This window comes from Giraffa tippelskirchi, chromosome 8 (genome assembly GCF_054371585.1).
Source record: "Giraffa tippelskirchi isolate mGirTip1 chromosome 8, T2T-mGirTip1v1.2.pri, whole genome shotgun sequence".
Taxonomy (NCBI): Eukaryota; Metazoa; Chordata; class Mammalia; order Artiodactyla; family Giraffidae; genus Giraffa; species Giraffa tippelskirchi.
Window position 1 is genome coordinate 26,809,275 of NC_137282.1, and position 13,256 is coordinate 26,822,530.

At 37.0% G+C, this 13,256-nt stretch overlaps 1 protein-coding gene across 1 annotated transcript in view; it reads left to right on the forward strand.

The window, feature by feature from the left end:
* Positions 1 to 13,256, forward strand: part of LOC145518095 (uncharacterized) — a 574,529-nt gene that overhangs the window by 336,822 nt on the left and 224,451 nt on the right. Inside the window, exons 7-10 of the mRNA XM_081521690.1 lie at positions 284 to 444; positions 5,063 to 5,160; positions 9,594 to 9,815; positions 12,043 to 12,155. The gene's annotated coding sequence lies outside the window, so the exon portion shown is untranslated. The remainder of the gene's footprint in view (positions 1 to 283; positions 445 to 5,062; positions 5,161 to 9,593; positions 9,816 to 12,042; positions 12,156 to 13,256) is intronic.

Genomic DNA, 13,256 nt, shown 5'->3' on the forward strand with positions numbered 1-13,256 from the left:
CACTAAAAGGCATTTTGTTACAATCTACCATCCTATGTTTTATATGTTTCTCAAATTATTTTTAAAAATTATTTAAAATTTTAAATAATGTGTGTGTTTAACATACAACAGAATATTCATATTTAAAAATGAGAATGCCTCTCATAAAACATAATCATATTAATGTTTAGCAAATCAATAAAATTTTTCTTCTAGAATCCATTTTATATAATTCAAAAGACTTTCCTCATTAAATACAGTTATACTAAAGCATATGTTTATCTGTTTTCTCTAAAATGTTTAGATACTGCTTTGAAGGAATCCTAAGATGCACAATTTTTCAAAATGCTGCAAACCAGTAGATGATATGGAAGAATAAAGACATGATCAGAAACTAAAGGAAGCTGACGTGGAAGAAAAGAAAAAGATCAAAGCAATTGGATCAATTCAGAGAAACCGTATCAGGTTATTCTTGTATCAGGTTATTCTTCTTCTTTTCCTTGTTTGTCTATTATGTGTAGATGTGTGTCTGCTGAGAGTGAGGGTTGAGTAAGAAGGAAGAGAAAAGATAGTGGAGAGGAAAACAAACTCAGATTCAAATATATTGGGCACTTTGATCATCAGTAGATAAGTCCATTTTCTCTCAACTGAAGGTGGCAGCATGCTCTGAAAGATCTCAGTAACAGATTTTTCCTGTCATAAGTGAGCTCCAATTTTCCTTATCACAGTAGCAAAAGCCAGGATGAATCTCATTGCCTACTGCAAGAGCAAATAACCTCCCCCTAGTAGATGTGGACCAAGTGGAATTGTTCTGGTTCCCTTCACTTTGCATCGTGTTAACTATATGCCAATTGTATGTTTTGGTCATGAGTACTTTGTGGAAGCTGACTTCCACAAAGTCACCCCACTAGAATTATAACATAATTTGGACATATACAAATCATGGAGACACTTTCTGCAGACTTCTTGGAAAGAAGCTGGATTGTTTTCTAAGAAGTATACTGGAAAAAGTAATCCGTCTTTCTACTGAATACAATTTTGTCTCTCTTGCTAGCAGCTAAACTCTTATCTTCTAACTAAAAGGAGAGCTTTAGATTAAAGCCAAAGGCAGTTTTGGATTGAAATAATACTTAGAAGACAGGTAGGGAAGAGATGGAAGAAATCTGTCTATGGTAACATCATTGTACCAGTTTATCGAGTCTTCTGAGCCAGTGATTTCCCTTCATTGTTTAAAATAATCTGAGTTTAACTTATCAGTACATCAAGAGATTTGTATATAATACACTCTCCTAGAAAATGACAGCTTCTATTAACTTTTTATCTGATACTATTTCTCAGTAGAAAATCCCCATTTTCTAATTTCCATTAAGTTCAATTCAGTCGTTCAGTCATGTCTGACTCTTTGTGACCCCATGAATCGCAGCTCGCCAGGCCTCCCTGTCCATCACTAACTCCCGGAGTCTACCCAAACCCATGTCCATCGAGTCAGTGATGCCATCCACCATCTCATCCTCTGTCGTCCCCTTCTCCTCCTTCCCCCAATCCTACCCAGCATTAGGCTCTTTTCCAATGAGTCAACTCTTTGCATGAGGTGGCCAAAGTATTGGAGTTTCAGCTTCAACATCAGTCCTTCCAATGAACACCCAGGACTGATCTCCTTTAGGATGGATTGGTTGGATCTCCTTGCAGTCCAAGGGACTCTTCAAGAGTCTTCTCCACACCACAGTTCAAAAGCATCAATGCTGCAGCACTCAGCTTTCTTCACTGTCCAACTCTCACATCCATACATGACCACTGGAAAAACCATAGCCTTGACTAGACGGACTTTTGTTGGCAAAGTAACGTCTCTGCTTTTAAATATGCAATCTAGGTTGTCCATAACCTTCCTTCCAAGGAGTAAGTGTCTTTTAATTTCATGGCTGCAGTCACCATCAGCAGTGATTTTGGAGCCCCAAAAAATAAAGTCTGACACTGTTTCCACTGTTTCCCCATCTATTTCCCATGAAGTGATGGGACCAGATGCCATGATCTTAGTTTTCTGAACGATGAGCTTTAAGCCAACTTTTTCACTCTCCTCTTTCACTTTCATCAAGAAACTCTTTAGTTCTTCTTCACTTTCTGCCATAAGGGTGGTGTCATCTGCATATCTGAGGTTATTGATATTTCTCCCAGCAATCTTGATTCCAGCTTGTGTTTCTTCCAGCCCAGCGTTTCTCATGATGTACTCTGCATATAAGTTAAATAAGCAGGGTGACAATATACAGCCTTGACGTACTCCTTTTCCGATTTGGAACCAGTCTGTTGTTCCATGTCCAGTTCTAACTGTTGCTTCCTGACCTGCATACAGGTTTCTCAAGAGACAGGTCAGATGGTCTGGTATTCCCATCTCTTTCAGAATTGTCCACAGTTTATTGTGATCCACACAGTCAAAGGCTTTGGCATAGTCAATAAAGCAGAAATAGATGTTTTTCTGGAACTCTCTTGCTTTTTCGATGATCCAGTGGATATTGGCAATTTGATCTCTGGTTCCTCTGCCTTTTCGAAAACCAGCTTGAACATCTGGAAGTTCACGGTTCACGTATTGCTAAAGCCTGGCTTGGAGATTTTTGAGCATTACTTTACTAGCATGTGAGATGAGTGCAATTGTGCAGTAGTTTGAGCATTCTTTGGCATTGACTTTCTTTGGGATTAGGACCAAAACTGACCTTTTCCAGTCCTGTGGCCACTGCTGAGTTTTCCAAATTTGCTGGCATATTGAGTGCATCACTTTCACAGCATCATCTTTGAGGATTTGAAATAGCTCAACTGGAATACCATCACCTCCACTAGCTTTGTTCGTAGTGGTGCTTTCTAAGGCCCACTTGACTTCACATTCCAGGTTGTCTGTCTTTAGGTGAGTGATCACACCATCGTGATTATCTGGGTCGTGAAGATCTTTTTTGTAAAAATTACATAATTTGTCTATTCAAGTTCAAGTTTAGTTATTTTCTTACCTAATAATGTGATTTCAGTTCTTTCAACTAGATTCCATATCTACTTTTAAATTTTAATTTTTCTCTTTGTTTTTGATATTTTTCTCACAAAACTAGGCATTTCTTAGTTAACAGTAGTTCTTCTCCCACTAGTTCATTATATATGGTCCTTCCATCTCATAACCTTATTTAGCAATGTTTCAGTATAAAATAGAACCCCTGAGAGGTAATAAGATAACTTCCCACAGCTACCATTTATCTTAAAAGAATTAAAGACATAAGGCCCAGAGAGAGTAAGTTTACATGATGGTGAAGTTTAGTATTAGAAAAGAAGAATTTGTAACCTTTGTTAAGTGGAAAATAAAAGCAACAATTTTTATAGCTATTATCATCTAGATTAGAAGTAGTATCATATTTTGATTCTAATGAATTAAATTCATTTGCAAGTTGATTCTATTTTTCAGCTCAAAGTCTCTTAAGTTATTAGTTTCTCATTATCTAAAATTTGAGTGTTTAATTCTAATATTAAATTTGGCAGTTTGTACATTTTCACCAGGCTTTCCTGGTGGCTCAGTTGGTAAAGAGTCCTCCAGCAATGCAGGAGACCTGGATTTGATCCCTGTGTCAGAAGATCCCCTGGAGAAGGAAATGGCAACCCATCCCAGTATGCTTGCCTGGAAAATTCCATGGGCAGAGGAGCCTGGTAGACTACAGTCATGGCATCATAAAGAGTCAGACACAACTAACTGACTTTCACTCACTTCACATTTTCATTAAAGTATTTCCTGGAAAGTTTTGATAAAAGAGTAGATTTGAAAATTTTTCCCATAGACAAAGAAATTAACAATGACCAATTACTAGAAAACAAAGTTACTATCAATAGTTTTCCTAAAGCAATGATTATGGTTCATAGGGGTCCATGAAAGTTTTCTAGGTTCTAATAACTGATCATTTATTATGTTAATGTTTTATTAGTTTATCCTTACATTTCTATTATAAGTATTTGATTTGTAATATTTAGGAAAAAACAGACTTCTTTATTAGATTTCATCTAAGGTAATTTTATTCCTTACCCATTCTTCACCTAATTCGGATTTTTTCTTTCCTTAGTGCAATTGGGGATAGGTAGGGAACAGTGATCTGTAGTTCCATCTATTCTAATAAACATGAGTGAAAAAAGTTGAATATCCTTCTGTATAGCAGTGGCTAAAGCCTATCCAAGTAAATATAAAGCCAGAAGAAAATTAGGACTGAGGCTATAGCATTCATTTATGATTCTCTGTCTATATCTTTGTGTGGGTGGATTTTGTATAACTTAGGCCAGAATAAGGAACCATTTTATAAATGCATAAGAGACTTCCCAGGTGGCACTGGTGGTAAAGAACCTGCCTATCAGTGCAGGTTAGATATGAGACATGGGTTCGATCCCTGGGTTGGGAAGATTCCTTGGAGGCGGGCACTGCAACCCACTCTAGTATTCTTGCCTGGAGAATCCCATGGACAGAGAAGCCTGGTGGGCTACAGTTTATAGAGTTGCAAAGAGTTGGGCATGACTGGAGTGACTTAGTATGCAAGCAGTAATGGCTTAAGGACCTTCCTGGTGGCTGAGTGATAAAGAATATGCCTGCTGATGCAAGAGGCACAGGAGATTCGGATTGGATCCCTGGGTCAGGAAGATCCCCTGCGGAGGAAATGGCAATCCGCTCCAGTATTCTTGCCTGGGAACTCCCGTAGACAGAGGAGCCTGGCTGGCTACTATCATTGGGGTCCCAAAGAGTCAGACATGACTTAGCAACTGAACACAGCACAGCAAGAAGGGCTTAAATACCTGAGGAAACAAAAGAAAATGTTTGCTTTTTATGTATATGTATTTTATGACAACTTCTCATTACTAAAAGTCCCTTGGTACATGGGAAAGTATTAAAAGGTGGGATGTATTATCAAATTTTTGAAATACACTTTCTGTTTGACATTAGACGTTTGTGTGGTAATAACAAAGAGCTGTATATTACAAATGAAAAAAGCCCAAATTCAATAGAAGATGTATGCCATGCGGTTTTCCAATCATACAGATGGACTTATGTCAAACAACTACAGTTTCTCACCTCTAGGTCCTTAACTGATCCGATACACATATATTTAAAGCTGATGTTCAAAATGGAGGAAGACTCTCAAAACAGGTTACCCAAAGGCTGATGGAATTACTTCGGTGAGTGGAAGTAAATGAAATCCCTCTTTTGTGAAGCAAATGGGCACCTTTTTGGATGCAGTCTTAGAGGAGTACATGCAAATATAATGAGACATGTCTCAGGACAGACATGTCTCAGCACAGAAATCCGTTCTAGAAAGGGAATGTTCTTGTCCAGTACAGGATAGTGGGTCTCCTTTTGTGCTTCCTTTAATTTCTGTATTCTGTCATTAAAAAGATTAGCCATTATAGACAGAATTTCATTTTAATCATAATGTATGTTATAAAATCAGGCACTCCCTCTTGTGCTGGCAGATTAAAAAAAACGGACAGTATTTCTTCAATCAAGTTAAAATACTTCTTAATTAAAATGTTTATGATAGATGCCGTTTCTGTCCATATGTAGGCACCCAGTCCTGGCTGGTCTTACATATATTACTAGTAGTAAAACTTTATGCATACTTGTAAGGAATTCTTAATGTTGGTGAGGCTTTGCAAAGAATGCATTAATGTTTGAAAAGAACAGAGGAGCTGACCTTGGGAGGGGTTTGAAAAATGTTTCACAAATCCAAATAGGAGTCCAAAACAGTGAAGAGTAGAGCTTGAGTGATGGGAAAATGAGAAAGAAAAGCAAGATGAAAACAGGAAGGGTTTCTGAGAGCCTTTTAGCAGAAACAAGTTAAATCATTAGGCACCCAGTGTGATTTTAATGTAATAAGATGAATATTCCTGGGTGGCTTATGGAACTGTCTTCTTATTTCAGAATCACACCATGCTCTTAAATGTGCTCACATTTGTCTCTTGCTGCTCCCCACAGCAACACATTTCCCATTAAGCAAAACTGAAAATATGGACATCCCAAGCAGTATGAACTTCTCAAGGGCAAAAATGGTGTCATTCATAATGGGATATCCAATCCTTAATGCAGTGTATGGCACATAGGGAACAAATATATTAATTGAAAATAGAAATGTAATTATACTTAAATTTTAATATCCACAAGTTCTCATCTGTTTTTCTGAATTTTAACTAATTTATCCCACATGGTTAATCTATCTTACTTTGAAACTATTTATTAAGGATAAGCATAATTTTAATTAGTTTTTCTGAAAATATAAATAAAACTTGCCCAGTAATTACTAAACTCTACTCTTTCTCCTAACACTGGTTGTTGTAGCAGAAAGGCTTTGCCTTTGGGTTCCTATTTCTGGGTTTGAGTTTCTGATCCATCACTTACTATGTCACCCTTGGCAAGTTACTTCAAGTTTCTGAGCCTTTAAAAGAGTACAAAATACTTTATAATTATCAGGGTATTAACATTATCATACTATTAATTGTTAGAGTTAAATGAAGTAATGGGTGTGGGTGAGATGATATATAAACATCAACTCCTCTTTCTCTTCCCGTCTGAATTTTGGGGGTATTGACAGATAGGCAAGAACTGGCCTCATAGTATTAATATTCAGGACAGGAAACAGCTTATATTTAGTTGAAATGTATTATGTCTTTACTTCTTCTCTGAGGATGTGTGGGAAATACGTTCTGTCCTTATCTCCACTGATCAAAAATTGTTGCTATTTTTCTTTGTTTTTAGAATTCATATTCCTATTGTTAAAAAACAAAACTCAACTGAGTAAATTTTAAAGATCTTATTGGTATTATTCAATAATTCATAATCAGGTAGCATCCCCTGCAGCAAACAGAAATGAGCTCCAAGGAACTGAACAAAATGAAAAGACTTATTAGGCAGCAGGGAGCAGGAACAAGGAAGTTATACCAGACAGAACACTTGGATGGGTTGTGACTAGGCCACTTTCCTTGAGGGGACAGTAGGATCTATCAGGCAACCTAGCTGACTAGTGCCAGTTAGGTGATTCCTGTTGACTGGCCTAAGATTTTATTTCTGGAAAACCGAAATTGTAATGAAATCTCAGTTTAGTGAGGTGGGACCTATGAGTGACTCCATTTGGAGCCTGTTGTCTTGTTTTTAAAACTATTTATTTGCTGAGAGTATCTTTATGTAGTGGAAAACAGTGTTTGGGGGGGTTTGGTTTGTCTTTGGTTGGTTCCCGGTTTGTTTTCGTCTTTTGCTGCACTGTGCAGTACGGGGGATCTTAGCCCCCTATTGTTCAGTCGCCAAGTCCTGTCTGACTCGTTGCAACCCCATGGACTGCAGCATGCCAGGCCTCCCTGTCCCTCACCATTTCCCAGAATTTGTTCATGAATTGGTGATGCCATCCGACCATCTTATCCTCTGTCATCCCCTTCTCCTTAGGCCGTCAGTCTTTCCCAGCATCAGGGTCTTTTCCAGCGAGTCGGCTGTTTGCATCAGGTGGCCAAAGTGTTGGAGCTCCCTGACCAGGGATGAAACCCATGTTCCCTGCTGTGGAAGCATGTAGTCTTAACCACTGGACTGCCAGGGAAGTCTCAACAGTGTTTTGGGTTTATATTCCTGAAGAAGTGTATTTAAATAGTTTTCTAGAAGTAAAATCAAAAAGGTTTAAAACCTAAATGTCATTGTTGTTTTTCCTTGTTATTACTAATTAATCCCTTAATGCCCAACTCAAGTATATAATTTTCCACCAAGAAGCCTGCACCACCCCAGTCAAAATTTTTGTTTCCTGAAGGCCTTGCATTGCTGTTTAGTTTCCAGCCATATGTGGTGAAATATTATTATTTAATTAATACATATATGTTAGAGGCCAACAATTAGTCAAGTTGGGAATATAGATAAATAACACAGAAGAGACAAAAGTGTAACTATTATATACTATTATGTTTACAATAGGTAACATTTATCTTAGCTCTACTTTTACAATTTAAATGGCTGATCTTTAACATACAGAGATCTATGGAAAACTTTACTATTTACAATTTTCCTATTACATTTTACAATGAAACAAATCCCACAACTAAATTTCACGTGTTTTAAACATGCCAGTTAGAATCTAACATTCTCATGATTAATTTTTTTTTTCTGAATCAGATTTATTGCAGTCTAACAATTGAATAGAATTGAGACCAAAATTGTAAGAATAGTCTTACAACTTAATCTTAACAAGGCTGAGACTAAAATGCCCAAAAATATGTCAGGTGATCATCAACCTCATGTTGTTATTTTCAGATGCCATTAATTATTCTGTTAGTCATTCTCTCTATTCATATCGAGTGAGTTTTCTCAATTCAAATTTGAAACCAGTATTATTTTGCATGTATTGTATTACAGCAGAATCTTTCATTTGTTCTAACAGGCTCTGGGAGACATTTGAAATTCTGTAAAGTACTTAGAAGTCAACCACTTCCCTATTCTAACCTGGATTTCAGTATAATACATTTTTAAAGGCAAATATAGTAGATTAATATACACTGTACTATTCATTCAAAAGTAGGTCCTCTTGGGTATAATCATTTACTTATATTTGTGCTTTTTATAAACACAAAATACAACTCTTGCATGTTCATCCTCCGTAAACTGATAATGAACATAGGGAAACTATTGCTATATATTGATAATGAAGAATCCATTAATTCCTTGGTTATGCCTGCCTGGTGTGTTTAATTTAAAATGCTTAACTATGTAAATACTATACTATCTTCATTAAGCATGTACTTTTTAAAATCCATTTTTACATTATGCTGTCTTAACTCATTACACTCAAGGTCTGTTTCTGCTCTAATAGCCAAAAGTAAGTCACCACTAGATCTTCCTTTAGTGTGAGTTACCAGTTAATTGAGAACTGTTTTCAATTTCTTTGATAATTGAAAAAAAATGGTGATGTCAGTATTAAATTATAAAATTAAGATAAAGAGATAAACAGACCCAAGGATATTATGACCAAAACTGAAGTTAACATTAAGGGATACAGCTGACAGGGTTTCAGCATTTTCTCTGGAACTTGTTCTCATGATAAAAGAAATGTGTTCTGGTAGCATCATCATAGACAAAGTCCAGTGGAAATGTTTTGTAATCAACCATCTTACAATGGAATAGATGTTGATCTGATTTATGAATTTATGGATTACTTAAACATAGACTTCAACATTTTGTCATCAGGTTTTAAATGAAATTTATATATTAAGTTGCAGTCATTCTAGAATATTAGAAGATATTAATAATTGACTTCCTCAGAAAGAAGATTTGTGGGCTAATCCACCATATTTGCATCAATCTGTATCAATACTAGGGCTTCCCTGGTGGCTCAGATGTTAAAGAATCTTCCTGAAATGCAGCAGACCTGGGTTTGATCCCTGGATCGGAAAGATCCTCTGGAGAAGGGAATGGCTATCCACTTCAGTATTCTTGCCTAGGCAAGAACAAAAATATACAAATTATAATTTTTTTTCTCCACAAATTTAAGGATGAATAATAATTGAAAAGTCACTTTTTAAAAAAAAAATGTATTTTGAGCTGTGCTGGGTCTTCTTTGCTGCTCACAGGCTTTCTCTTATTGCAGAGTCGGGGCTAGCCTCTGGTTGCAGACCTTGCACTTCAGTAACTGTGACATACGGGCTCTGTTCCCTGCAGCACGTGGAATCTTCCTGGACTGGGGTCAAACCTGTGTCCCCTGCATTAGCAGGCAATTCTTAACCACAGGACTACCACAGAAGTCCCTGAAGAGTCCCTTTTGATGCCTATTTCTTGGCAAGAACCAGTCCTTTAAGAAAGTTGTATGTGGGTATGTTCACGTTATCACAAAAACATTTTACTTTTAATATACTTGCAAAGATACCTGGGCACTTCTGAAATTCATTTTTCCCCAAATGATAAAAGACATTTTGTTTTATCTAAATATATAATGTTTTTATGATCACAATTTTGATTATTATTGGCAAAACAATACCAGAAATTTTCATTAGCAGAGTAATAAATGTACCTGTGTATGAACAGCTTTAACACACAGGCAGCATCCTCTGTAGAGTCTGTGAAATTCCTACAGTGGTAGCTGCCCTGTTACACAATAGGCTGAGAAAGAAGACAAGCGTCTGCATTGTGCAATGTAATTACAGAAATATTTAACAAGTGGCAACGAAGCATGGCATAGGGGATTCTTCAACTGCCTTTCAAAGTGGTATCGATACAGAATCTTACTGATTTTATCTTCTACCGTGAGTGGCCCTGGTGCTCAGATGGTGAAGAACCTGCCTGCAATGCAGGAGACCCAGGTTCGACCCCTGGTTGGGAAGATCCCCTGGAGAAGGGAATGGCTACCCACTGTAGTATTCTTGCCTGGAGAATTTCATGGACAGAGGAGCCTCACAGGCCACAGTCCATGGACTCACAAAGAGTCGGACATGACTGAGCGACTGACACTTACACTTTCATGGGTAATTAAACCTTTCTCTTCCAGCAGAAACTGGAAAAGAAATGGTCTAAACCAGAATGCTTAATTGTCTCTCTGTCCCAGGAAAGGTCTGAGCCAGAAACAGAGAAATAAGGAAATTCTGCTCCAGCCTCCTGTTTCTCATCAGTATGTTAAGTGATGCATTCCATTTTCAGTGATGAATTGTGAAGGTTAGAATACTGAGGAGAGCGAGGCAGGTCTGACCCAGGCATCATTCCTGCTCCTCCTGATAACCTTCCACATGTTTGCTTTCATCGTTTATATTGAATGGCTGAACATCAATCATGCCCACATTCAAATGTAAATATGAAAGCATATTCCATAGGAAAATATAAAATGGATTTTGGTCCTTTTGGGGAGTTAAATTATCTGCTCAATTGCTTCCATCCATTAGTGAGGATAATAGAGAACTGACTGAACATCTTTTCTATACAGGAACAATTGAATTAGGCTTTCTATCTACAAAAGTGACTATCACAATTACTGAATGTGTTTAATGCCACTATAAATCTTTCCTGAAAGTAGGAAAAGAAGAAATAATAACTCTTTGAGATGTTCAATGGCTGGGAAAAGGGAAATTAAATACCACAATTATTCAAAATTATAAGAAAAAAGCAACTCGTGGGCTGCCCAAACTGTGGGAACCACAGTATCGCTGTATCCAACACAGGTTGGAGTTTCCTTCATAATAGTCTAGACACCACACCAGATCTTAGCTCCTAAATATTTATGGAAAATTTTCTAAGAAAGCAAGATGGATATATTCTACACAAATAATTCTTTACACAAATTCTTTTCTAGAAAACACTCATAGCATATTCTCAAAAGGCTATCTTTTTAGTGGGAGCTATAGAGAGCTCCTATAAACCAATAAGGGCATAGTCATCCCATGCTTCATAGGGGCATTTTGATTTGTAATGAAAGACCATGCTGTATCAACACACATAGCTATACTTGGAGACCATCCTTCTGGCAAAAAAAAAAAAGTTGTATAAAATTGAAAATTAATTATAGTTTCAGTTTAGCCTTGTCTGTCTCTCCTTATATGTTTCTTGCTTTCTCGCAACAACCTAAGACTGTACTTAGCGTCTGTATTAAAAATACTGTAAATACAAAGACATGGAGAAGACTTAAGTATTTCTCCCACATCTCTAGATTAATATTTAAAACACAGCAAGCTATGTAGTAAATTAAAGATGTCACAGAAAAAGTGTCCAAGAGTTTGACTTCTGCAGCCTTACAGTAGGAGTTGTTTGTAGATGATTGACCCCACACCTAGTTTTAGCCACTCAAGGCTCATGGAGAACAATCAGTTTGAGTTGTTTGGTGTCATACAACTGGATGATAGAAGAGCCTGGCCTGGAAAACAATCCGGACCCGTCAATAAAATTCATTTCAAGGAGGATATAAAACACTGGGAAATGAATGTCTTCAGCTAAACCTACTTACTCCATTTAGTTGTTTAATGTGTTTTTTAGTATTGCATTTTGTTGCTGTCTTGAGTTTCTTTATGTATATATAAATTTGCTTTATCTGTCTTGACTTTCTAATATCTTTTTAGTTTGTTGAACTTATGTGTGCTAAGGAGCATGCTATTTGCCAACTCAAGAAACCTCCAGATATCCAGTAAAGGATGCTGTCAGTAAAAGCGCCCTGGAATGTGATGTTCCAAAGGTCAGGGTTGCCTTTTGTTCATATTTATGTCCTAGCCACTAGCCATATTGGTTATTTAAATGCACATTTAAATTAATTAAAATTAAATAGGTAAGATTCACTTTCTCCATTGGAGTAGCTGCATTTCAAGTGGCCAACAGCTTGAAATAATTCAATTTCTCAGGTGTGACCATTGGTTGCTACCAAATATGGAATATCACCAGCATCATAGAAGTTCTTTAGTGCTGGAGGGCTTCCCTGGTAGCTCAGATGATAAAGAATCTGCCTGCAATGCAGGAGAACCACATTCAGTTGCTTGGTGGGGAAGATTCCCTGGAGAAGGGAATGGTGACCCACTCCAGTATTCTTGCCTAGAGAATTCCACGGACAGACCGTGGGTTGCAAAGAGCCAGACATGACTGAGTGACTAACACTTACTTACTTAGTGCTGGTAGCGATGATTACTACAAAGACAGCATATTAGGGAGAGATTGGATAGGGTACATATAGAGAGAGACAGTTGATAAATAGATTAAGTGGATGGGTAAGGAGGGAAAAGAACGAGAGAAGATGAAAGATAACTAGCTGATATTCTGAAATATTTTAGATAGGTTTTGTTGCTGGGTAATTCTGTAAAAAGTTCACTCATCACCACCTTTCTGAGGGTTATAAAATGTATCTGATCCACAGGGTACAGAGTGGAGAAGCCATGACTTATAGGCACCCTGTCACCTCAATGAATACAGCATGCCCACCTTGAGATAGGTGCTTTGAAGCAGAGTAAAAAATAGTGGCTTTCAAATTCTTTAAGCATAAAGAAGACAAAAGCTGCAGTAATGATAATTTAGGACGTGAGCCTCTGGGATTCATATTATGGCACAGGGATACAAAAATGATGAAAATGTCTGTGTACCTGTGGTTTAAGTCCATATTTATAACTTTTCCTTGAAGATTATATACTACATTCTCATTGTTCCCATCTTTCTGTCATTTTCCTCTTGTTTTAAAATCATGTTGTTGTATTATTCATAGAATTAATTTTAACATCTTACAAGCCATTTAGCAGAGCCAATATATGTCTGTTAAGTATCACATATTACCAATGAGGATTATGATCCTTGT